The following is a 26,302-nucleotide window of genomic DNA, read 5'->3' on the forward strand; positions in this document are numbered from 1 at the left end:
GCCTTTTTCCTCCTCTCTCTCTGCCTGCCTCTCTGCCTACTTGTGATCTCTGTCTGTCAAATAAATAAAATAAAAATATTTTAAAAAATAAATAAAAAATAAAGATCAAGTAGCAAAAGACAGAAAACTAAAAGAAGCAGCAAAGAGGAATAAAAATATTATTTCAAATTATTAATGCCTACTATTAATTATTATTTTAAATGTATTAATTTGAGCTACTGAATGCCTACTATGTATCAGACATGGTATAAAAATCTGGGAGTGTATAATACAGATTAAAAAAGACACTTTCCTCATCCCCAGGAAATTTAATAGTCCAAGAGCTTATACACGTACATATACAACACAGCCACACACAAACACACACACACACACACACACACACACACACACACACACACACACACATTCAGACTTGAGATTACAATCTTCATTGTTTTGAAGGTTGCCTTTTTAAGTTCCAGTGCAGCTTCAGGGAAATCTACCTGTCAATATGGTATTTATAGGGAGCACATGGTCATCCCTCTCAGAAGACATGCCCATCATTTACACTAATCAATCAAATCCTTCATTCATAAATATATACTAAAAGCAAATATTCATTGCATATTTAAGATAAATTGCCTACATAAAACAATATGCAATAAGCTAAGCAAAACTGATCCTGGGTGAAATAGGCAATTTAGACCCAAATTGATAGATTTAAGATAGATTTAAGACAATATTGCATCCATAAGCTAGACAGGATGCTATGACATAATATATGGCAAATAAATTTATAAAATAGAGAAACAGAAAGAGGAGACAAAGAGGAAGGGACAAAGGAAGAAAGATTAGCAAATACATGAAATAATAAGATGGATGGTACTAACGTTCAAGTTGGTAATTTGAAAATTAACATTTATAATTGTGCAGATGATAGAACCAAAAGAAATGGAACATATGTTGAAAAAGTGAGAGACAAGGAGAACTCCAAACAGGTCAATGTCCACTTCTTAGAATGGAATGACACTAGCCAATACAGTAGCCACACAGAGCTGCTGATTGCTTTAAATGAGAACACAGGCAGAAACCCCTTCAACCTCGGCCGCAACAACTCTTGATAGACACATCACCAAATGCAAGGGAAACAAAAGTAAAAATGAACTATAGGGACTTCATCAAGATAAAAGCAAACGCTGGATGTCCATTGATAGATGAATGGATAAAGAATATGTAATATATATATATGTATATATATATATACACACACATACACATACATATATACATATATATATTTAGCTAATTGAATTTAAATTAAAAAAAGGAATAATGTGGTCAGTCTGAAAGGAGATATGTCATAATTGTAAACTACACAGGATATTTCTTTTTTTAAAAATATTTTTTATTATGTTCAATGAGCCAACACATAGTACATTGTTATTTTTTGATGTAGTGTTCAACAATTCATTAGTTTTGTATAACACCCAGTGCTCATCACCACACCTGCCCTCCTTAATATCCGTCATCCTGTTACCCCATCTCCCCAACCCCCTCCCTTCCATCACCCTCCCTCAGTTTGGTTCCCAGAGTCCAGTCTCTCATGGTTTGTCTCCCTCTCTGATTTCTTCCCATTCAGTTTTCCCTCCCTTCCCCTGTGGTCCTCCATGCTATTCCTTATGTTCCACATACAAGTAAAATCATATGATACTTGTCTTTCTCTGCTTGACTTATTTCACGTAGCTTAATCCCCTCCAGTCCCATCCATGTTGATGTAAATGGTGGGTAGTCATCCTTCCTGATGACTGAGTAATATTCCACTGTATGTATGAACCACATCTTCTTTATCCGTTCATCTGTTGAAGGGCATCTCAGCTTCTTCCACAGTTTGGCTATTTTGGACAATGCTGCTATGAGCATTGGGGTACATGTGCCACTTCTTTTACTACATCTGTATCTTTGTGGTAAATAACTAGTAGTGCAATTGCTGGGTCATAGTGTAGCTCTATTTTTAACATCTTGGGGAACCTCCATACTGTTTTCCAGAGTGGCTGTACCAACTTGCATTCCCATGAACAGGCTAAGAGGGTTCCCCTTTCTCCACATCCTTGCCAACACTTGTTTCCTGTCTTGTTAATTTTTGCTATTCTAACTGGTGTAAAGTGGTATCTCAATGTGATTTTGATTTGAATTTCCCTGATAGCTAATGGTGATGAACATTTTTTCATGTGTCTGTTAGCCATTTGTGTCTCTTTGGAGAAGTATCTGTTCATGTCTTTTGCCCATTTATTGACTGGGTTGTTTTTTGGGTGTTGAGTTTTAGAAGCTCTTTATAAATCTTGGATACCAGCCCTTTATCCATAATGTCATTTGCAAATATCTTCTCCCACTCCATGAGTTGTCTCTTTGTTTTGTTGACTGTTTCCTTTGCTCTACACAGGATACTTCCAAAGCTTACTATAAATAAAAAAAAGTTGGTTCATATTAAAATTCAAGAAGCAACGAAAAAAGGTGAGAGAACTAGAGAAAACTCTTGAAAATTTAATGTCTCATTAATAATGTTAACGTTGTTTATATAGTAAAATTGTTTTATATATTAAAATGATTTTTGTTAGATGAGGCTAAATACAATATTTAAATTCTTTTCACTTGTTTCATTTTAGTTTTTTTTTTTAATATAAGTACTTGAAAACCTGAAATTACATACGTGGCTTGCGTTATATTTCTATTGGACATTGCTAAAACAGTTTCAGAAACAGAGGATGAAGAGAGAAAAAGGGACCAGAGATTACCAAGAAAGTCAGAGGATATTTCCCAGAGCTCATGAATGACAATGTTCACATTGTCACATGGTTTCCTAGTGCTGAGAAAAATAGACTCACAGCAAGACATATACTTTTGAAATTTCAAAACCCCAAGAATGAAAACAAACTATTAAAAGCTTTTTAAAAAATGATATAATGTAACTTACAAAAATAAAAAAAGCAGCCTGACATCAGACTTATCATCATCATTACTATATGTTAAATATAATTTGTTTGAGCATGCTTTGGCTTTAGAAATATATACGGAGTTAAACTGTCGATCAAATATAACATTACAGTAAGACATTTTTAGTAAACAAGGACACAAAAATTTACCCAAAAAATTATCAAAATTCTACTTGAAGGAAATTCAGTGGAATTTTTTAAAAGAGGAAATATTTAAAAGGGAACAACATGGGATAGAAGAAATAGTAGGAAATAAATAATGATATAGATCAAAAGAGTATGAGCTGCAAGATTTAAACCCCTGTATGTGTACTGCCCACCCCAAACTCTGGCCAAAAAAAATGAAAAAAAAAATTCAGAATGTCTGCCGATGAGACTTAGATATCAGTATTTTTCAAAATTGTCAAGGCCACTGACGAATGCAACTAAGTTTGAGAATCACTGATGATTCTAAATAAATTCAAAAGGAATATAAAGGTAATCCATTTGAAAAATGAATCTTCAAAATTCACTTTTGAGCAGTCAGCTGTACCTAATGATTTAATATTACAACCACATTACATTGGTTCTGCTGTGTGTAATATTTTATCATCATGAAAATTCTTTACCTTTTCTAATGGGCAGTCAGAAGATGCCATATAAACTTGATAGATTAAAAAGAAAAGAGACCAAGGTAAACAAGTGGGAAAAATGTCCCAGAGAATAATTATGAATTGGGGGGAAATTGTAATTTTTAAAAGGCTCCAATTAGTTTTTCAGCTGATTTTGAAAAGTTGGTTCATCTCAAAAATCAAGAAGCAATGAAAAAAGTCCAGAGAACCCAAGAAAACTCTTGAAAATTTAAAACATGAGTAGTAAACAACAACAACAACAACAACAAACCCTATGAGTGGTAAAGAAAAATAAATACATGTTTTAGAATAATGAGAAAATCAGGGCCACATGGGTGGCTCAGTGGGTTAAAGCCTTTGCCTTCGGCTCAGGTCATGATCCCAGGGTCCTAGGATGGAGCCCTGAATCAGGCTCTCTGCTCAGCAGGGAGCCTGCTTCCTCCTCTCTCTGCCTGCCTCTCTGCCTGTTTGTGATCTCTGTCTGTCAAATAAATAAATAAAATCTTTAAAAAAAAATAATATTGAGAAAATCATCCATAATATGAAAACAAAAACACAGAAGGGCGCTTGGGTGGCTCAGTGGGTTAAGCCTCTGCCTACAGCTCATGTCATGATCTCAGGATCCTGGGATTGAATCCCACAACAGGCTCTCTGCTTGGTGGGGAGCCTGCTTCCTCCTCTCTCTCTCTCTCTCTATCTGCCTGCCTCTCTGCCTACTTGTGATCTCTCTCTGTCAAATAAATAAATAAAATCTTAAAAAAAACAAAACACAGAAATAGAAAAGACAAAAGGTAAAAGCCAGAAAATTAATCCAGGAGAACACCTACCTAAAAGAGAAAAGAGAAAAATGCCACCAATATTATTAAAGGACAAATAACTGAAATTTTCTCAGAGTTTCCAGATTGAAAAGGCCATCCACACAAATAAAGGAAGACTAGCTCTAGGAATATTATTGCAATATTTCATAACATCCCAGATAAAGAAAGATCCTAAAACCACAGGGAGAAAAACAGAAAGAAACAACAATCCAAAAAGAAATAATCAAACTGATGGCATACTTGCCATCAGTCACCCTAAATCCAAGAAAACAATACAGCAATGCCTTTGAAGTTCTTTCAATAAATGAAAATAATTTTCACCAAGAATTCCATATTCTACCAAATTATCAGTCAACGGTCATCGTGGGCTAAAAGTAATTTCAGATACATAAGAACTTGAAAAATTTCTCTCTCACACATTCTTCCTTATGAAGTTGGCTAACAAACCAAGGAGTAACCTAAGAAATAAGAAATGCAATAAATAGTATTTTCACAGGTCCTATAATGTCAGTGCTGTTCAATATAGTTTTTAGAAATTCTAGTATCAATCCAGAGACAAATCACATACTCTAAAAGGACTTCATGATAGCTATATAACATAATATAAATAACATCAACTTTAGGAGCATTAAAACAAAAGTAGAAATGGCCAAAATTATGAGGTAGGACTGCAGAACAAGTAAAAGAAGGGTGGAGGCATTAATTTCCTTATCTTCTAAAGCGAAGTATCAAATATAGTGGTATTTATTTGCCAATAAAATGGTAACTGTGTCCCAGTCACCTGTAGTAGTCTCTTTAGTTTTTCCCAAATAAGACACAAGGAAAGGATATCCTGTAACATGGAGAGGTGGGGTGAGATAAACAGAAAACAAAACAAAACAAAACAACTGAGCAAGTGTCATTAATATGTGAAGCAAAACAGTAATGTCAACTGTACGGATTAAACATCTCATGCCTCCATGCCCAAATTTACCTTTGACAATGATGGTGCACCAGTATTTGGTTGTTCTTAAAAATGTTAATGCCACCAGTTTATTTTAGTCTGTGAAATTTCCCCCAACTTCTAAATTAAAATAAGTTCCCAAACTGAAGATATTATCCAACCAAAACTATTCATGCAATTCAATTAGAGTCATAATTGTATTCTATGAGAAGAGATGTGTGTTTTTTGAGCTTCCTTTATCTCATCCAAATCAGTGTTATGTCTTGTTGATCTGTACTAGACAACAGGAATGAAAGTCTTCTACAAAGAGATTCCTCCTCAAAACATATCACCTCAAAACATAACTAATAGGATTTGTATAATATGTTTTGAGTGGTAACACAGTAGAAATTAAATCTGTTTTATAATACTTTTATTGACATAGAGTGTCTCTCTTTGCCTTATTTTTTTTTTTTTTACTTCTACATTGTCTGATTAATAATATGGACACCTCTTTTCTTGTTTATATTATTGACCTTTCCTGTCAGTTCTTTCTCTATATTTGTGTTATGTATCTTGAAAGTGTCTCGTGTTGATATTAATACAATTCCAAAAAAAGTAGGTTCTACCATTTAATATTTTGTCATAATAGTTATACTTGCCTAAATTTTACACTTAAAATTTTATACTCCTTTAATTTTTCCTTTGTCATCTACCTTGTGTTATAGTCTAGGTTTTATATACTTCAATTCCTCAGTGATTAGAAATTTTGATTTCATTTTTAAAATAAAAAACTTAAAAATTGTCAATTACCAACTTAAGGACTGTCAAATGTGTGCTTGAGCTTCCCATAATTTTGTGGGATGACAAAGAAGATGCATTCTAATTTTGTTTCTTGCATTGTGGAACTGTATTTCAAATAAGTGCAATTTTTCCCAAATACTCAAGTGGCTGTTTCTTGTTAGCTACAAAAATTCTTACTACCAACCCTACACCATTCATCTGTCTTTAAATTTCATGGTTATCCAACTATACAAGAATTTTTACTTTAAATAAATTTAATTAACTGTAGTTCTTCTTGACCATATATGGTATATCTCTTGAACAAGTCCTTTGTTGAGGTCTCTCTCATTTGCTGATAGCTCCTTCATCTACATAAGGTTTCTAAGGATAGGCTACCCCATTGTGTATGGTTCCCAACTGCTTATTTATGTTCACACATGCCCTATTTTGTTCCAGGAATTGCTTTTTCTAACTAAGTGCAGGAATAGCATCTCCCATGAAGTATAAATAGTATACAAGGTACAAAGAAAAAACATGAATGAAAGTTCAGAAGACAAATCCTAAATTTCTACCAAGCAGCTGCTCAGTATTGGGTTTCCTTTAAGTCAAGTGTATACAGTATTTTGTTGACTAAACTGATAATAAGATGAACTTAATGAACTAATTGTGATTTCTGCATAAAAGCTGATCCATGTATAACAAACAGTAGATATTTTTCCCAGTCAAATTGTTGGCCATCACCCAAAATTTCCAAATATAATTGAATATCCTTTTCTTTTATTTATCATTGTTTGTTTAATGAGAAGTTAGAAGAGAATATGGTAGAGACTGTTAATCTAACTCCATCATATCTCAGATGGGCTGAGGCTCTTCTTTAAGTATAGCCTGATGTATATATAATATTTAATTATCTTGGGACATAGAGTGGGACACTAGCTTTGTGAAATCCATAGTAGCATAGGAGCAGAGGAAATACTCACCTAAAAATAAAACTGGAAAGAGGACAACAAAGCAGAGACTGAGGAAAAAAATATGTAAATAAATCAGAGAAATGGCAAATTCCTAAAAACTGTCACTGAAGGATAGAGGTTTACTTTCCTTTCAACAGTCCTTGATGGACATTGAGGGTGTTCTAGACCTGAAATGCATCATCATTACAGTAAGTGTCAGTGGTTGGAAAAGTAAAGGATATTGGATAACTCATTGACCTCATTAATCACTTAACAAGTGCCAACTATTAGCCAAAAAGTAGATATAGTAAGCCTCTGGAGTCTTGGAGTTGCTGAAATTACAAGCATTCAAATAAAATAATCTGATGTAAAAAATGTTGCTAAAGGTAGCCATAAAAACAACTAATTGTAATTAGGACAACTTAGCAGATTCCAAACCTCACAGTTTATGTACATTTGAAGATGAAAGCTATATCAAAGGGCTTTGTAGGCAGAGGCCATTAAGATCTAGATGCTTAGAGGTGGCATGTCAATATTTGATCTTTCAGTTAAGGTCAATACTCTCATCCATTTAATGGAAAATTCTTTGATCAGCAATTCCTTTTGAAAAGATTTTGAAAGCAGAGTTTTTCAAACCACCTATTTAGTGAGAATAACAAAATAATAATAAGGACAGCTGACCCTACCTTGTCCAGCTTAGTGATGCTAAGCCCAAGATCTGGAATTCAGAATCATTTCTGGCAATTTTTCAGAAATTGGTGACACTCCACTTGTTCAAAAAAAATCTTTGATGGTTACGGTAATGGCATCTGGTAGTATGGGAAGGCAGGAAGAGAAATACAACCCATTTAGTGAAATTAGCTGCACCAACCATGGCTACTGAGATGGTGAAAGATGCTTTCAGATTGCTTTCAAATCCTAGCAGAAGCTGCTTCTAGATCCTCTATATTGTTGTGTTCCTTTTTGGAAAAAGGTGTCCAACAAATTTTTTTAAAGAATTATATTCTGTAAAAGAAGTCATGTTGATGAAAATGAATTGGTGAGAACACAGTAATCACCGCTCTTACAGAACAGTAACGAATCTCAACATAACTGTAGTTGAGATAAACAATGAGGTCTTGTTTTACGTTCATGGGTACTGTGCTAAGCACCTGGAGTAGAAGGACAGTAACTTTAGCTCCTGCCTGCCTCTGGCTGGGTCAGGCTCTCCTCCTCTACTTCCATGTTACACTTCACGGATCTTCACCACTGCACTTACTGCGTTGTGATGTGACTGTCTTTATGCATCTTTCCCCTTCCCCTAATGCCACTAAACTGGATCTCCTTGTGAGTGGGGGCTGAGTCACAATCATCCTCTCAACACTCAGCACACCATCTAAGGCTATGCCTCAAATATAGTCTGTCTCTCATTCCATAAGTAACTGTTGAACTAGGACAGGAAATCATAATCTTGTGGTAGAGACAAAGAATGCAACAACAGTAACCATAATAGAAAAATAAGGCAGTGATTAGTGCCATAGTAAAGGTGAAACTAAGTACAAACGGCTCTTTAGAGTTTTTTCAAGCCCAGAAGTGTAGCTCTGGGCAAATAGATTTCAGAAAGATGTTACTGCATTTTCCAGACATGTCACTGAAATAGTTGGAGATATTCAGTACTGTGACTTCTTACTGAATTTGGGAAAAAAAAAAAAAACAGAAAAAAATTTTTAAGTGAGATAAATGAAACATAAGAGGGGAAAACATTCAAACTTGTGAAAGCAGTAAGTGAAGTCACCATGTTGAAATCCATCATGGCACAAAAATTCTTGGTGTATCCAATTGAGCTCGTAAGTATGAATATTATAAAAATAATATATGTTGGGAGAGAAATATGCTACTATATTTTTATAACCCTAACTAACTTCTTTTTTTCCCCCATACAATACCAAAATTACTGGAATGAAGTCAGAAGACTTCTGTCTACTATTTCATGTACTTTGTCATCCTTTAAACCACAGAGAAGCAACATTCACTTAGATTTCCCCAGGAATTATCTACTAGCATAATCCTTGAGTGAATTCTTCCCCTTAAACATCTGTCATAAAGACTGCAATCAAATGGAGATAATGTATGTTAAAGCACTGAAGGAAGTTCAAAATATTATACAAATGTGTGTTATTTTTATCATAATTTGAATGTATACTAGTCTCTCTGATTACATAATTTGGGCACTATTATAGACATGGAACACAGGGTCAACAACAAATTATAAACAAATGTCTAATCTCAAACTGTTAGTTTGGTTGGCTGGGATTTTACAGTATTATTATTATTTCTTAGCAGTAGACTTATTCCACAATCCAAGAAAAGTCCACAAGAGCAACCCCAAGTTTCATCTTTGAGTATGAAACCAAGTATTAAACCATAGTTCTCCTTCTTGGTTAATTAAAAACCTTTTCTTTGCTTTAGAGAGCAAAATATATATTCATTTGGCTCTGAAGGTGCCTCCTCTTGTTCCTTCAAGGAAGATACTCTGATCTCTTGACCCATTAGAGACAATGGTCTCTGTTTACAACTTCTTCAATATTCTGTATATAAACATGACCCTGGGAGATCAGAAAGTAATGACATCATCAGAGATGAGCAGTCTTTGAAAAAGGGTAAGAATCCAAACAAAATGGGTATAGGCCAAAGAAAGGACAATATAAGGACCAATAAACAGAATATGTGTCATAGATAGAATCTATGAGGGCATAGAGATACTAAACACAACACACACACACACACTCCACTGGTCACTTTTGGGAGATACTAGAGAACTGCTTCATTATTTTATGACTGACATATAAAGGGAAGTGACTATCTACCCTACTTTTCTTATGAAATCTGTACAACATGGCAACACAATAGTTGAAGGAGAATGTTTCTTTTTATGTAAGTTCCAGCTAGTAAATGGAAATGAATGATATAATTAACATGTGAACATCATACAACCTCTAATGGAATAATAGGTTTATGCAATGATTTTCAAGGGCTTCTAATGTCTCAGAAAGAGAGGCAACCAAACATCATATACCTCCTGATGGCTAAACACAGCCTAGCACCACCTATGAAGTAGTCTTGTGAAAGTAAACAAATAAATAGCAACATGAATCTAAACGAATCCATACATCTCACTAATGAATTGTAGGAAATCCCAGAGAAACACAAAACATGTTAAGTGATACCATGTGGATGCAGTCAGAAAATTCATATTGTGGGAAAAACTACAAGACCAAAAAATATATATATGGTCCCTTTAAAAACAACATACCACAAAAGAAAACACAACACAACACACACACACACACACACACACACACACACACAAAATGACAGAGATGAAGAAAGTCTTAAGAGACAAGAAATATACAAACCAGTTGTCATACGTATACTGATTCAAAGAAACAAAATGGGGGTGGGGGAGAGAAAGAAAGGAAGAGAGTGGAGGGAAAAGGAATGAATGAATGAATGAATGATGAAAAATGCAAAGAAAAAATATGTAAAAGGTTATAAAGGATAATTCTGGAAATATGAACACTGCTTGAATATCTGATGACACTAAGGAAGTATTGATAATGCCTTTTAGTTATGACAATGACATGGTGGATTTGTTAGAATGAAGAGATCTTATCATTTAAAATATATAATAAAATGTTTAGAAATAAAATATGATTTCTAAACTTGACTCAAAAACAATGCAGGTAGAGTAAGTAGAGGTACAGAGTAAACAAGATTGGTCAGGTATTAATAACAGTTGAATGCAAATGAATTGTCAAAGAATGATATATTGAATTTATTATACTGTTCTTTTTGCTTTTGTATATATGTAAAAATGTTCACAGTAAAACACATTTTTAAAAACTGTAAGACTGTAGTCAAGCATCTGAGAAATAGACGCTAAAAGCTTCATAGATCATGGCCCTTAGTGAAATATCCTACTTTGGACACACAGGTGAAAAACCAGAAGAAATCAACATCCTCTCCCCAAATGGCCATAAGAAACTAGAGAGTCAAGAGCCAAGTATTCCCTCTTGTCCTCTGGGAGCATTTCATGTTCATTTTTGATCCAAAGATATCTTTAATAAAATGGGATGGTTGATAAAATCTAAAAGGAAATTAACAGAAATCTAGGTAAGACAATTCACTTCTGTATAATTCTAAGTCAACATAATAGATTTTGGAAATAACATATGCAATAGGAGATAGTATATAATAGGCAGTAAACCCAAAAGAAGTCTACTAGAGAAGTCTACCAAAAAGAAAGTGAATATTGCAGTGAATTCATAGCGAAGTATCAATCAGGACAGGGTAACATGTCAGTACCAGTCTAATCTCTGTCAGAACACACCTCTGTATCATCCCCACTGAAGGTAGTTTACCATATTGGAAAGGTTCTAGAAAGAACCTTTCCAAACATCATATAACATATAACCTTTCCAAACATCTAAACCAAAAAGGTTTAGAAAGTCTGAAAGACCTGCCATGTCAGAAAAGTTTGAAGTAAAAATATGCTTATTTTAGCCGAGAGAGGCTTCGGTGGGGGTGGGGGCCTGATAGGTCCAGGCAGAGGACCTATTTCCATTGTCATAGAAAATGAGTGTCTCCTCCTTGTTAGGTCCAATGGGAAAGGATTACAAGCAGCCCAAAGCCAGAAACCATGGAAAATTTCTACTACAGGTTTTGTTGCCAAAAATATCAGAGGTCATCTCTCCCTGGAGGCATGCTCATATGCAGTGGACAACCTCTTTGTCTTGATGTCATAAAAGGAATGATATTCAAGTCCTTATGAAGAACTATATCATAATCATTCTGCTTATTTGGCTCCCTCCACCCCCTTCTAAATTGGCAGGTACTTCAGGGATTATTACTAACCTATTTGTATCCAAATCACAGCTTCTATTCTTTAAAATTAGCCACCTTTCCCTCCTCCTGCCTGATGTGTTCACTGTTGTCATGATGAGAGGCTTGGAGTATAACATTTGATCCCAGATAGGCGGTTGTTACCTAGTTTGAGCTCAGCAAGAGGAGATGGGTGATGAGAAAGGAAGAAGCTTCTATATATACACACCTAAGCATAAATGATGGGGAAGGGAAGAATCAAGATAAAGAACATGGCAAGTAAATTGTAGCCATTACTTTTAAAGTTTTTGAGTGGAAATAAAAGGCTTACATTGCAGTAGGTGTAAGTGGAAACTCTACTCTGGAGATTTAGGTTTCTAATTTACAGAAAAACATTAGGAACTTTGAGCCCTTGGGTATACTTTTTCTATGTCTTTTCCGGGATCCTGCATTATTCTTTGTCACTCCTTGACCTAAAGATGATGGGTGACTACTGTCAGTCCTCTAAACACAAAGGAATAAAATTAATGATATTGACTAACATTGACGTTATTCTGACAGGATGGATTTCCTGCCCTCAAAAGCCCTTTGAATGTTGTTTTGAAATGTGTAGCATCACAATTGAAGATTCTTTTTCCCTTTTCCCCCCAGTACACTAAACTAAGCAATTTGCTGAAATGATAGATACCACGAACTTTCTTCCCAAGCAGGATTCATTCTGTTTTTATATTACTCTAGATATTTGGCCAGATGTTACGAATGCATGACATGACTAAATCTAATAAAACCTAATGCACACTGGAGACAAAATATTAGACTTCTATTTATGTAAAGTTATTTCTTTAATCATGTCATGCCATCACTAAAGCTAAACTAACCCAAAATGAATAATATAAACAATAATTGAGTTTTATAAATGTGTTTCAATTTCAGAGCAGAATTTAGTTTTATCTAGAGACATCAAAAACCAAGCTCTGGCTCTCCACTTTATTAGGTATGTAACGTTCGTGTAGTTTCGGTTTCTCAGTAAGTAAAATAGACATTCAGAATGGGATCACCTTCTTGGTCCCTCCTAGTTTCAACAGTCTTTGAAAGTGAGTTGAAAAATCAGAGCTAAAATGCATCCTATATATTTTTAAAAAATGAGTAAAAAATGTCATAGAAACACAATATGTGGAAAGATATTAGATGAAAATGTACCCAAAAGATAAGACCCTGCTTTGGGGGAGGGAGATGGAGAATAACTCACACATAATTTCTTTTTCTTCTGTTTATTTTTATTTGTCTTTTCTAATGGGGAAGGCACACACCTTTTCCAATATTTAAAAAGCAATATTTACTGCAGGCTACTACTTTATCTGAAAGTGTGATATATCAAATGTTGTCAGCACAGAAAATAAGGTTTGTTTCCCATATGCTCCTTGTTTAAGATAATGTTCCAAGCAGAGCACCACAGCTATACAGTGTTAAAGAATAAAGTTAACAATATTTGTAGTGTCATTGGGCTAGTTATGAATAGGAGAATCGGAGGCTCAAATGGATCAAACATGTCATTTAGGTATCACAATATTTTATGTTATAATTTAAGCATGTAACACTTAAGTTCCCATTCAAGATATTTAGCTGGATTAAAAATAATAAACCAGTATGTTTGGCTTTTAATATATCTGTCTATATCCCACATACCACTGAGGCTTATCATGGGGGTTGATAAAGCAGGATTTTGTTATTTCAAATATTTATTTGGAGTCTGAAAATTTATTTCTATGTCTATATCTGAGGTCCAGGACTCAGTTCCAAATTTGCCATTAAATAATGCACAATGCCCTCAAGATGAGTGAAGAGGTTGGTAATACATCTTATATTCACATTGCTTTAGTAGAAAGGAAAGGATGGTCAATTCTTCTGGCAGAGACGGCGATCATCAAAGAAGTAATAGAGGATGTGATGCTTGTACTGAATCCTGCCAGAGAATGACTATTTCAAGGCAATGACAGATTCAGAGTCAAATTTCACAAAGATGACTAGGACAAGCAGTATAGAAAAGGAATTGAGGGGCTGGGGAAAGAAAGATAGATAGATAGATAGATAGAAAGAAAGAAAGAAAGAAAGAAAGAAAGAAAGAAAGAAAGAAAGAAAGAAAGAAAGGAGGAAAGAAAGAAAGAAAGAAAGAAAGAAAGAAAGAAAGAAAGAAAAAAAGAAAGAAAAGAAGGAAGGAAGAAAGAAAGAAAATAAAACATAAAATATTAAAAATGAACCCGAGGCTCAATTTTATATTCCTCTCATGGTACTCATCTCTCAACTGAGAGATCATATCAGTTGGAAAATACATAAAGAATATTTCCTTATATTTTGCCCAACTTCCAGGATCCATCCAGCAGACATAATCATTCCATGCTGGGACTGGTTCTCTTTCAGCATGAGCTTCCAAACTGTAGTATTAACAAAACTCATTGAGCAAAGATTTCCCATTCCTCTCTTTCCTTAGAATTCAGGAATGACTATAACACACGGAAAAGTGGAATATTCTGTTGTAATGAAGAGGATTCTGAAGATGAATCTGGGCAAACTTTCTATTTTACTCTCTGTGGTTGAGATAGAACATCCAATGTAGGAATGTAGAGATAGGGAATGTTCTGGACTGTCTGAAGGAACATAGGTCATGAAAAGCGTAATCATGGAATCACTCAGAAGAAGAAAAGTAGTAAGGGAAAACACATCAAATTCATGAAACATATGCTTTCAGAGAATACAAATGAAGGCCAAGAATAGGGGGAAAAAAAAAAAGGAAAGAACAATGACAGAAAGTAGACCAGATAAATTAATGTTACATTTTGAGGTGAGTCTGCTCATGCTAAAGACTGGCAGTAAAGATAGGATTCTGAGGGCTCCAATTTGTGGCATGAGGGCAAGAGGACACCTGAGCCTATGTGAATGCATCTAGGACCCCTGCAGAAACAGTTTAGTAATAAAAGCCCTGGAATTAGTAGAAATAACAGAAGTGGGGCCACATCAGGAGAAAAGATCCAGAAAGCTGCCGGAGAAGTTGGTGCATAACAATAGGAAAGACATTAACAAGACTTGGAACGGGAAGGTGGGGGGGGCGGGATTAGCAGCAGGACCATTGTGATCACAAAATAGGGCCAGTCTCATCTGCATATTTGATAGAAAAAAAAAAAGTAGCACCATATGCTAGGGTTTGGGGATAACTGAGGACTCCCTACATGAACTTGGACAAATTCATTTTACCTTGTTTGCTTCTGCACCAAACAAGGAACATAATTATATCTTCTACAGCAGGGCTGTTGCGTTACCTCAGGTAGAAGGAGGGAAGGCATTGAGACCATAGATGAAAAGCTCTCTCACAGCCCAACTTATAAGTCAGGAAGAGGATGTGTGGTCCCCCAGCTGCAGCCATTAAACAAACCCTGTTCCCAGCACAGAGCTGAGGTCACAGGCTGAACTGGGTACACAGAGAAGGACTTTGGCAGCAGCCAGAGCTGCATGAATCAAAGTTGTGAAACAAAACGACCATCAGCTGCATTCAAGCCCCATTGTGGAAGAGAATCAATATTTGACAAACATTTTGCGGAGGACACAAATTAGAGAAGAAAAACACTTAAAAATATTTCACAGGAGCCCAACAGCAAGAAATAATATATGCAAGGAAATGGTCTTAAACATCTCTGACGACATTTCTGGGCACAAAAGCTGGCAAACTCATGCTCCGTAAATGAGAACGTGAAGCTGGCTGTGAGAGGGCTCTGATATTTATGATAGATCCTGCATTATCTATATCAAATACTCCATCACAGTGAGAGGCTAACTATATCCAACAAGCAGTCCAGGCAAAGCCCTGTGTTTGCTGATGCTTATTCAATAAACAGGTATGATACGTAATTCTAATCAGTATGAAGCAACTGCATGTAGGCATTCAATGACTCTGTCATGGGCTGAATGTACAGCAGGAATAAATATGTCTTGGTAATTCACTGAAGAATAAAAATAACTTCCGCTTTGGTATGTCATTCAGACGCTTAGTATATTCCACACTATGACACATGTTATTCCTTTTTTTTTTTTTTAAGATTTGTTTATTTATTCAAGAGAGAGAAACAGAGTGCATGCATTCGTGAGCAGGGGAGGGGCAGAGAGAGAGAGAGAGAGAGAGAGAATCCACAAGCAACTGCCCACTGGGTACAGACCCTAATTTGGGGCTCGACTTCTCATCCCTTAAATCATGACCAGGATACCTGTGTGGCTCAGTCAGTTGAGCGTCTGCCTTTGGCTCATGTCATGATCCTGGGGTCCCTGGATTGAGTCCAGCATTGGGCTCCTCCCTCAGTGGGGAGCCTGCTTCTCCCTTTCCCTCTCCCCTACCCCTCGTGCTCATACTCTCTCTCTGACAAATAAATAAATACATAAACTCTTTCAAAAAAGGGAATTTATTAAAAAAAAAAATCAAGAATCTGACGCTTAACCGAGGAACCACCCAGGCATCCCAGATACATTTTATTCTTAAATTAGGGGTCAGCCAACTTGTTGTGTAAAGGACCAGAGAGTCAATATTTTAGCTTACAGACCATATAATCTCTTTCTTATCTGCTCAACCCTATAGTTTTTGTATAAAAACAAGGCAACATGTTAACAAATGCATTTGACTGTGGCCCAATTAAACTTTATGGCCACAAACAAATGACAGGTTTAACTTGACTTACCGTAGTTTGCTGACATCAGTACTATTGTGTAAGCCTAACCATCCCCAGGGCCGCAACATGTCAAGTGAATATCAACACTTAATAGCTTTAATAGCTTTGTCCTATCTTTCATTGCCTGCCCCACACTCTCCAGATTACTCATCCTGTCACTTGATAGATCCCCTGTTTTAACTCTGCATAGTTAATATGGATGTGAACTTGTTATTTTCCTATTTATTTCCTGTTTCCTGTACCTTCTCCCCAATCTCCAAGAATATATAAACATAACAAAAGCAAAGACCTTGAAATGATCCTCAGTCCCTGGAACAGTATCTGGCACTCAGCAGAACTAGTAAATGATGTTGGTTTATATCATATACTAAGATATTGAGGGGTTTTTTCCTCTTATCTCAGACTTTTAGCTAGCTAATAGGCAACTGAAATGCCCATATTCTAAAGAGACATCAGCATATGTAACCTCATAGGATTTATTGCAATGTGGATGAAACTCATCCCCTTACTACCCACACCCTAGAGAGAGAAAAGACTGGATATTCAATGGGAAGTCAAAGAATCAAGGAACCATAGGCTTGGGGGTGGGGGAGTATGTCTACCATATTTCTGTCCTACCTTCCTCCAAACAAAGTGAAAGTGGCTCCAAGAGATCTACCCTTCAAGATAATGGGAGGTCTGGAAGAAAAGAGGACAGATGCCCCGTTCCCCAACCGGATTATTACTGAGCTTCAGAAACTCACAGGCCTAAGCCCATGTATTGTGAGAACTGTACATTTGATACTGAAACTTGCGGACAAAGAATGTCATAGAGACTAATGCCTATGTCTAGCCCAGAGTATTCTGGAAGAGGATGTTTTTGAGCAACCTGATGGCAAAGCAAGAAAAGAGGGATTTGATGTGCACTTCTGGTAGTTGGAAGAACCAAATGAATGAGACCAGGCTCAGGATGTCTTAAACACACCCCGTGAAGATGCTGTTTGGTGAGAGTGAGCCATGAGAGGACAGAGACTAGACTTTTGCTTGATTTTCATCCAACTTTGTTTTGCTCGGGCAGGACCTGAGTGGAATAGACAACTATACCCAGTCAGAGAACATATCCTCCATGTCAGAAAACCACTGAAAAGAGAGAACTTTATAAAGGGCTGACCACAGGGGGCACCTGGGTGGCTCAGTGGGTTAAGCCGCTGCCTTCGGTTCAGGTCATGATCTCAGGGTCCTGGGATCGAGTCCCGCATCGGGCCCCCAGGGAGACTGCTTCCCTCCCTCTCTCTGCCTGCCTCTCTGTCTACTGTGATCTCTCTCTGTCAAATAAATAAATAAATAAAATTAAAAAAAAAAAAAAGGGCTGACCACAGAATCCCAAAATATATACTTAGGAGATAGGCACTTTTTGTGTGCCTTGTTACCAGATAGGTACACAAAACCCCAGCCAGGTAATAGCTTACCTCCTTTTACTACCACCCATCTGTCCTCTTAACCCAACATAATCTTGGGGGCTGGACCATTGGAGGAAAAGTGAAACATAAGAAAAGGTAAGGGGACAGATTGTACCCTTTCCTATGCATCCCTAGGGCCCCAAAACGGTGAGAAGTAGAAAATGCAATCAGATTTTCAGACTCTACTTTTAAATCATATAGAATTAGATTTTGGTATCTGAAAGAGAGTTTTTAAATGACCAAAATGAGATTCTTCTAATAACCCAAATGATTAGAAACCATGGAATCTGTAATGAAATGTCATCAAATAACATGAAAATGAGATCTACAGAATATTTAAATATGGTGATTGCAGAAAAAAAAATGAAACCAACAGCACATTAAAAAGATTATCCACCATGACCAGGTGGGATTCATCCCTGGGCTACAAGGATGGTTCAACATTTGCAAATCAAGCAATGTGATAGAACAAATTAATAAGAGAAGAGAGAAGAACCACATGGTCCTCTCAATTGATGCAGAAAAAGCATTTGACAAAATCCAGCATCCGTTCCTGATTAAAAGGCTTCAAAGTATAGGGACAGAGGGAACATTTCTGAACTTCATAAAATCTATCTATGAAAGACCCACAGCAAATATCATCCTCAATGGGAATAAGCTTGTAGTCTTCCTGTTGAGATCAGGAACAAGACAAGGATGCCCACTCTCACCACTCTTGTTCAACATAGTATTAGAAGTCCTAGCAACAGCAATCAGACAACAAAGAAAAATAAAAGGTATCCAAATTGGCAATGAAAAAGTCAATCTCTTTCTCTTCGCAGATGACATGATTCTTCATATAGAAAACCCAAAAGACTCCACCCCCAAACTACTAGAACTCATACAGCAATTCAGCAATGTGGCAGGATACAAAGTCAATGTACAGAAATCAGTGGCTTTCTTATACACTAACAATGAAAATACAGAAAGGGAAATTAGAGAATCGATTCCATTTACCAAGAACCATAAGATACCTGGGAATAAACCTAACCAAAGAGGTAAAGGAACTATACTCGAGGAACTACAGAACACTCATAAAACAAATTGAAGAAGACACAAAAAGATGGAAGACCATTCCATGCTCTTGGATCGGAAAAATAAACATTGTTAAAATGTCTATACTGCCTAGAGCAATCTATACTTTTAATGCCATTCCGATCAAAATTCCACTGGTATTTTTCAAAGAGCTGGAACAAATAATCCTAAAATTTGTATGAAATCAGAAGAGACCCCGATTCGCTAAGGAAATGTTGAAAAACAAAAATAAAACTGGGGGCATCACGTTACCTGATTTCAAGCTTTATTACAAAGCTGTGGTCACCAAGATAGCATGGTACTGGCATAAAAACAGACACATAGACCAGTGGAACAGAGTAGAGAGCCCAAGTATGGACCCTCAACTCTATGGTCAAATAATCTTTGACAAAACAGGAGAAAATATACAGTGGAAAAAAAGACAGTCTCTTCAATAAATGGTGCTGGGTAAACTGGACAGCTGTATGTAGAAGAATGAAACTTGACGACTCTCTTACACCATACACAAAGATAAACTCAAAATGGATAAAAGCCTTCAACGTGAGACAGGAATCCATCAGAATCCTAGAAGAGAACATAGGCAGTAACCTCTTAGATATCAGCCACAGCAACTTCTTTCAAGATATGTCTCCAAAGGCAAAGGAAACAAAAGTAAAAATGAACTTTTGGGACTTCATCAAGATCAAAAGCTTCTGCACAGCAAAGGAAACAGTCAACAAAACAAAGAGACAACCCACAGAATGGGAGAAGATATTTGCAAATGACAGTACAGACAAAAGGTTGATATCCAGGATCTATAAAGAACTCCTCAAACTCAACACACACACAAAACAAATAAACATATAAAAAAATGGGCAGAAGATATGAACAGACATCTCCCCCAATGAAGACATACAAATGGCTATCAGACACATGAAAAAATGTTCATCATCACTAGCCATCAGGGAGATTCAAATTAAAACCACATTGAGATACCACCTTACACCAGTTGGAATGGCCAAAATTAGCAAGACAGGAAACAACATGTGTTGGAGAGGATGTGGAGAAAGGGGAACCCTCTTACACTGTTGGTGGGAATGCAAGTTGGTGCATCCATTTTGGAAACAGTGTGGAGATTCCTCAAGAAATTAAAAATAGAGCTTCCCTATGATCCTGCAATTGCACTACTTGGTATTTACCCCAAAGATAGTGATGTAGTGAAGAGAAGGGCCATCTGTACCCCAATGTTTATAGCAGCAATGGTCACGGTCACCAAACTATGGAAATAACCAAGATGCTCTTCAATGGATGAATGGATAAGAAGATGTGGTCCATATACACTATGGAGTATGATGCCTCCATCAGAAAGGATGAATACCCAACTTTTGTAGCAACATGGCCAGAACTGGAAGAGATTATGCTGAGTGAAATAAGTCAAGCAGAGAGAGTCAATTATCATATGGTTTCACTTATTTGTGGAGCACAACAAATGGCATGGAGGACAAGGGGAGATAGAGAGAAGAAGGGAGTTGAGGGAAATTGGAAGGGGAGGTGAACCATGAGAGACTACGGACTATGAAAAACAATCTGAGGGTTTTGAATGAGCGGGGGGTGGGAGGTTGGGGGAACCAGGGGGTGGGTATTAGAGAGGGCACGGATTGCATAGAGCACTAGGTGTGGTGCAAAAACAATGAATACTGTTATGCTGAAAAGAAATAAAAAATAAAAAATAAAACCATTTTTGTTTATACCAAAGTTGAACTCATTAAATAAACTCAAAAGCATTTGTCTTTTCTTCCCCAATTTTACTAGCCATTCAAAAGTCAAATGTATGTGTGTGGCCAGCAACATACTTAGCCCAGGGAATGTGGAAGGAAACTTGACCTTCTGATATATCCTCCTTCCACACAGTGTCAGTCAGGCACATGGCTTGCTCACCTGCGGGATTGCTACTATCTCTTTCTTTTTTTAAAGATTTATTTTATTTATTTATTTTAAAGAGAGAGAGGTGGAGGAGGGGCAGGTGGAAAGGCAGAGAGTGAATCCCCAAAAGACTCCCCACTGAGCATGGAGCTCAAGGCAGGGCTCAATCCCAGGACCCTGGAATCATGACCTGAGCTGAAATCAAGATCCCGCCGCTTAACAAACTGAGCCACCTAGGCACCCTGCTACCATTAAGAAATAAATAAATAAATAAATAATATTTCTGTTCAAAACCAAGCTTTTCTCCCTCCCAAATAAAATACCTCTCCCAATCCCTCTATTGTCCCTAAAGCACAAGCTTTAAGAATTGTCATTTTCTTGGTCTCTCTCTCCTTTGCTCCCTAGAGTCAGCCGTTGTCTTTCACTTAGCACTTCTTCCACGTGTTTCTTCCTTTCAACCATCACAGTTGCCATCCCCAGCCAGGTGGGCTGGACTATGGTGATGAGCAACACTGGTTTTGCTCACCAACTAATGCCCACTGCTACTGAGTCATCTTCCTATATGAGTGCATACTATCAAACTTTCACCAACACTACTTCCTGCTGCCAAAACCTGGCTGCCAAGCCTTGCACTGACAGCTCTTTGGAGCCTGATAAACTGGTATATTTCCTATCTGATTACCTCTCACGACTGTGTGTTGTGGGGCCAAGGGCAGGTTATCCCGAAATGTGCCACTTTGACATATTGTTTTAAATTAGATTTACTTAAGAAACAGCAAGTGCCACACTGCTCTGACCTCATTTTTTCCTCCAAAATGCAGAAAAATCATTTTCCCATAGGAAAGGTACCATCTCTGTACCAAGAGGTAAAGAGACATCCTTATCACCAGAGATAGGGAATTCAGGGCCAAGAAAATTGTATAAACAAACCTTGTCGCTTTTATTAATTTATTACCCCGGCCCAAATTCTGTTTACTAACTACAGCTCCCAAACATAAATTTTCTTTGTCCTGTCAATTCCTCACAGATCTATTGTTTCTTTGTCTAAAAAGTATGAAAGCTGCCTGCCTTGGTCATTTCCTTGATCTCAATGTTATTATTGGGTCTCTGTGAACATGTAATTAAAAAAATTTTCCCCTTGTTAATCTGTCTCACATTGATTTAATTCTTGGAAGGCTAGAAGAATCTTGAAGGATACCAAATATTTTTTCCTCTCCAACAATGTAAAACAACCTTTTACCTATTTACCTTTCCCTAAATGTGCCTTTCCTTCCCACATTCTAACTTTGCCCACTGCATCTCTCTCTGCCTCTGAAGAGCCTTTTGAGAAAAAGTACAGCCATGAGACTGAGAGAAATATTCCATACCTACCTAAAAATCATCTGGACTGAGAGTCCCATAAAAAGGGGTAACATTAGAATGCATTACATGCATTCCTCAGGATTCCTCTAAACTTTAGAATCACAGAAAAAGGAAGCTAAATCCTAAAAATAATTCCTCAGGAGCAGTAGTTCCCAAGCATGCTATGATTCTGATTTGGTGGCTCCAGGGTAGAACCTATAAATATCTAGTTTAAGAAAATTACTAATTAATTGTGTTTATCAGACTGGTATGGGAATCTTGGTTATCTGCCCAAAGGTGATTAGCCCTGGGGCCTAAGAATCAGTGAATAAAGAACCCAATATAGCTCACCACCCTGGTATTGTCCGTAATTGTTTTCATACCATGAGGAAGATCATGCTGTTTTTACCTAGCCATATACTACATCTCCTAAGAAACATATAGCATCCTTGTAGCTTACATTACAGGCTTTTTTTTTTTTTTTTTCTTGTAGATCAGGCACAAGTGAATAATCCAAAGGAATTTAGTCCATTTGCATGTCTACAAAGTTCTAATCTGAATAAATTATTATTTCCCTTCTGAAGAGAAAAAGCAGACATTATTAAGTACCCCCCTCCCCCCCAACACACACAGTAACTTCGGCACGTAAAATCCAAATCTAACAGAAGGACCAATGAGAAGAATTTTCAGCTCCATGACAAAGTGGAAGGGGAAGAGGATTAAAGGGCCTAATCAGAGTCAAAATTCCACCTAACTGGGAGAATGGTCCCTGGCTAGAGACCATTCACCCTTCATCTTGTGAAGTCAGCCAAGACACTGCCACAGAGTCACGGGCTGTTAGAGGAACAGCATCCGTGAAGGGGCATCTCCAGAGCTAACAGGTGTCTCAGCACCACAGCAGTAGACTGAGAGCGTAGAACAGACAGTATGCGGAGCCTTCCCTTTACCTCTCCACCTTCCCACCCCCGTCTGTTAGGTAGGACAGGAAGTTCAGAAACAGCTCAATGAAAAGCTTCTCTACTTTTCTCTCTGGAGAGTGCTTTGTATTTCAGCTAGGCTATATTGTATTAGTGCTGTCATAATATTGTGGTAACTGTCATAGCACTTGGTGATTAAAAAAAAAAAAATCAGTTAGGCAATTTTGCTCGTGGCTGTGAACCAGGTGAGACTAATTAGCGCTTAAGAAAACCAGACTGTTCTCGCTATTCTTGATGAGTTTGCACCAAGAGATGTTCCTCTGCTTCCCTATGGAAACAAAAGGCCAAGTTTTACTCCTTTGGGGAAGCAAAGGCCACACTCCAAAACAAATTGGGAAAATAAGTGTCCAGTGCTTTTATTATTAACAAAGACCAAACATACTTTCATAATGGATTCAAACTCAACTATTTAAAAAAAACAAAAACTAAGACTGACTTAAGTAAAAGTTGTTTTCTTAAATAAATAGAAGTCCAAAGTTAGTTCCACAGATGATTCAGTGGCTTAGTAATATCAGGGCTTTGAGTAATCGTCTCTGAAATGACCTCACCTTTCCCTCATGGTCACAAGAGGGCTGCAATGTTACCAAGCAATAGATCTTCATAGAGCAATATCCAAGGTAGAAATAAAGAGGGTAGAGAGAAAAGCAGTATTTGTACCCTCTCTCTGAGGGAAGAAAATTATCCCCAAGAGACCCAAGATTCCCTTATGTCACTATGAGAATTAGCCACATGTCCTTCCCTAGTCAAATTACTGGAAAATAAGAATTTGATTACCACAAATGGCTTAAATCAATCATATTCCATATCCTGTGGCTTATAATCTTGCTGCTAGAACAAGGACTAATTGGGTAATGGTCCCTTCCGTAGGAAAATGATGATATTTATACAATTAGCAAGGCAGTGTCCTTCACCTGATATGGGTTACAAGGGGATAAGCGACGCTATCTACTTACACCATTTAGTTTTCATCAATAATTGTTAAGTGTTAGCCCAAGTTTTATGATGTTTGAAGTAAATAAAAGGTCCACCACTGGAATGTTGAGATAGAGTTGCCAGGAACAATTTTTAGGATACAGCTAAACTAGGAATGTAAATAGTAGAATGCCTGAAATTGCACTTGGAAGGAGTCACTAATGAAACATCTTCCCCATTAACTTCAAGACACCTTAGAGGATGTAGGGTGTCAGAATTTCAAGGGGGAGAAGTTATTTTCTGGAAGACATCAACAAAAGGTTACAAGATAATAGAAACCTAGCTAGGCATGCTAGTTCCCTTTAACAGAAAAAGAGCCAAAGAGCCTCAGTATTGAGAAAAGCAGAAGGTATCAGGGCAGAGAGAGAGGAAGCACAAGTCCAAAGCCTGTACATGAAAATAAGGAGATAGGACACTACAACCATACCCCACTCTCCTACCAGTGGCTAGGAAAGCTCTGACCTACCATGAAAGGGAAAAGAATTAAATGTTTCCTTAAAAGATGAATGGGAAGGTAGGTGGTGTTGCAATCATCTCCATACGGCAACAACCATAATTAGAGCATCTTAGCAAATTCATTCTTCACGAGGCGTGACCAATGAGTTTATTAAGACCAGGCCCTCATAACATTAAAAATAATAATAATAAAATTAAGCATGCTGAAATTAAAATAATAAAGATACCAGGCCCCCAAAATTATAGTTCTCTAAGCCAGTGGTCTCCAAGTGTGGTCCACAGAACAGCCACGTGACTGTCACCTGGGAACTTGTTAGGGATGCAGATTCTCAGGCCTCATCTCAGCTGTCCTAAATCAAGCTCTGGTGATGGAGCCTGCCCATCTCAGCACTCTAAATGACTTTTCCAATGCTTGCTAATGTTTGAGAGTCATCCCCAATTAAAAGTATTTTAATCAATTTTTAATACTAGGCCAGAATTGGAGAGTTGAACTGACCAGTTTGGCTCTAATTGTTGATTTGGTTTCGGTTCTCATTCCATAACACATTCCCCAACTGATATTTCCATGCACTAAGCTGGTTTTGCATGTGACCTACCACTATATTGGGAACTGAATCTGGAGATGAACCTGCCTAAAAAGTAGTGGTTTTACATTAAAATGAGCTCACTGTTGCACCGTGAGAAATCATCAAAACTAGAAATGGTCAAAGCAAATTAAGTAGTAAACAGTTCCCTAAAATACATCTAAGAGTGGCCTTTCTCTGTTCGGCAGAAACAAATGAACTTGTTTTTCCCGCATTTTCTTGACAAGATTATTTAAGAAACTTGGGTCCAGCTACCTTGTCTCTTTAAGAATTCCTATGTGAGTTCTTGGCTGTGCTATAGAAAGGGGGATACTGTGCTTATCTCCTTTCCCCAGGAGAGCATAAACCAAGGCTATCATCAGTGCCAGATTTATGCTCTTCTCCAAAAAAAGCCATAGTTAGGAAAACCTATTTTCTTCTCTCCCAATAATAATGCCTAAAGATAAGGATAGTTAGCTAAAGTAAGTACTTACGTGTTACAGAGCTTAATTTTCCCTCCTCAAAACTAGGATTTTTTTTTTTAAAGCAATGAAGATTACCCTACAACTAAAATATAAAATGCACCCCTAAATGTGAGAAAACTTCAGCATTGTTTCTCTTGCCCTTGGCCCAACTGCTCTATTTAACTGATTTTTTGGAGATATCTTTGGGTATTGGTGGCCGATAAAGATGGTATTCAGAAACAGCTCTTCAATGATTCTGATGTTGACTTCTATCACTTCTTATTTCCCTACTCCTACTTCTCCCCACCCCCTTGCCGTCCTATTTCTAGTAGCTAACAATCACTGGGCAAACATGGAATCCGGAGAAACACAGGTCCCAGTTGCAATACAAAGGACTCCAGGAAAACAGTCCAAAGGAGAAACAATGAATCCCATCTGAAAGCGAGATTTTAGAATCAACGATCACATCTCTTCCAGTCTAAGGAATTC

At 37.1% G+C, this 26,302-nt stretch overlaps 1 long non-coding RNA gene across 1 annotated transcript in view; it reads right to left on the bottom strand.

Moving 5' to 3' along the window:
* Positions 1-2,357: 2,357 nt before the first annotated feature.
* LOC116569603 overlaps positions 2,358-26,302 on the bottom strand; it is a 35,820-nt gene continuing 11,875 nt past the window's right edge. The window contains exon 3 of the long non-coding RNA XR_004277098.1: positions 2,358-2,439. This is a non-coding gene — a long non-coding RNA (uncharacterized LOC116569603). The remainder of the gene's footprint in view (positions 2,440-26,302) is intronic.

Source organism: Mustela erminea, chromosome 11 (genome assembly GCF_009829155.1).
Source record: "Mustela erminea isolate mMusErm1 chromosome 11, mMusErm1.Pri, whole genome shotgun sequence".
NCBI classification, from domain to species: Eukaryota; Metazoa; Chordata; class Mammalia; order Carnivora; family Mustelidae; genus Mustela; species Mustela erminea.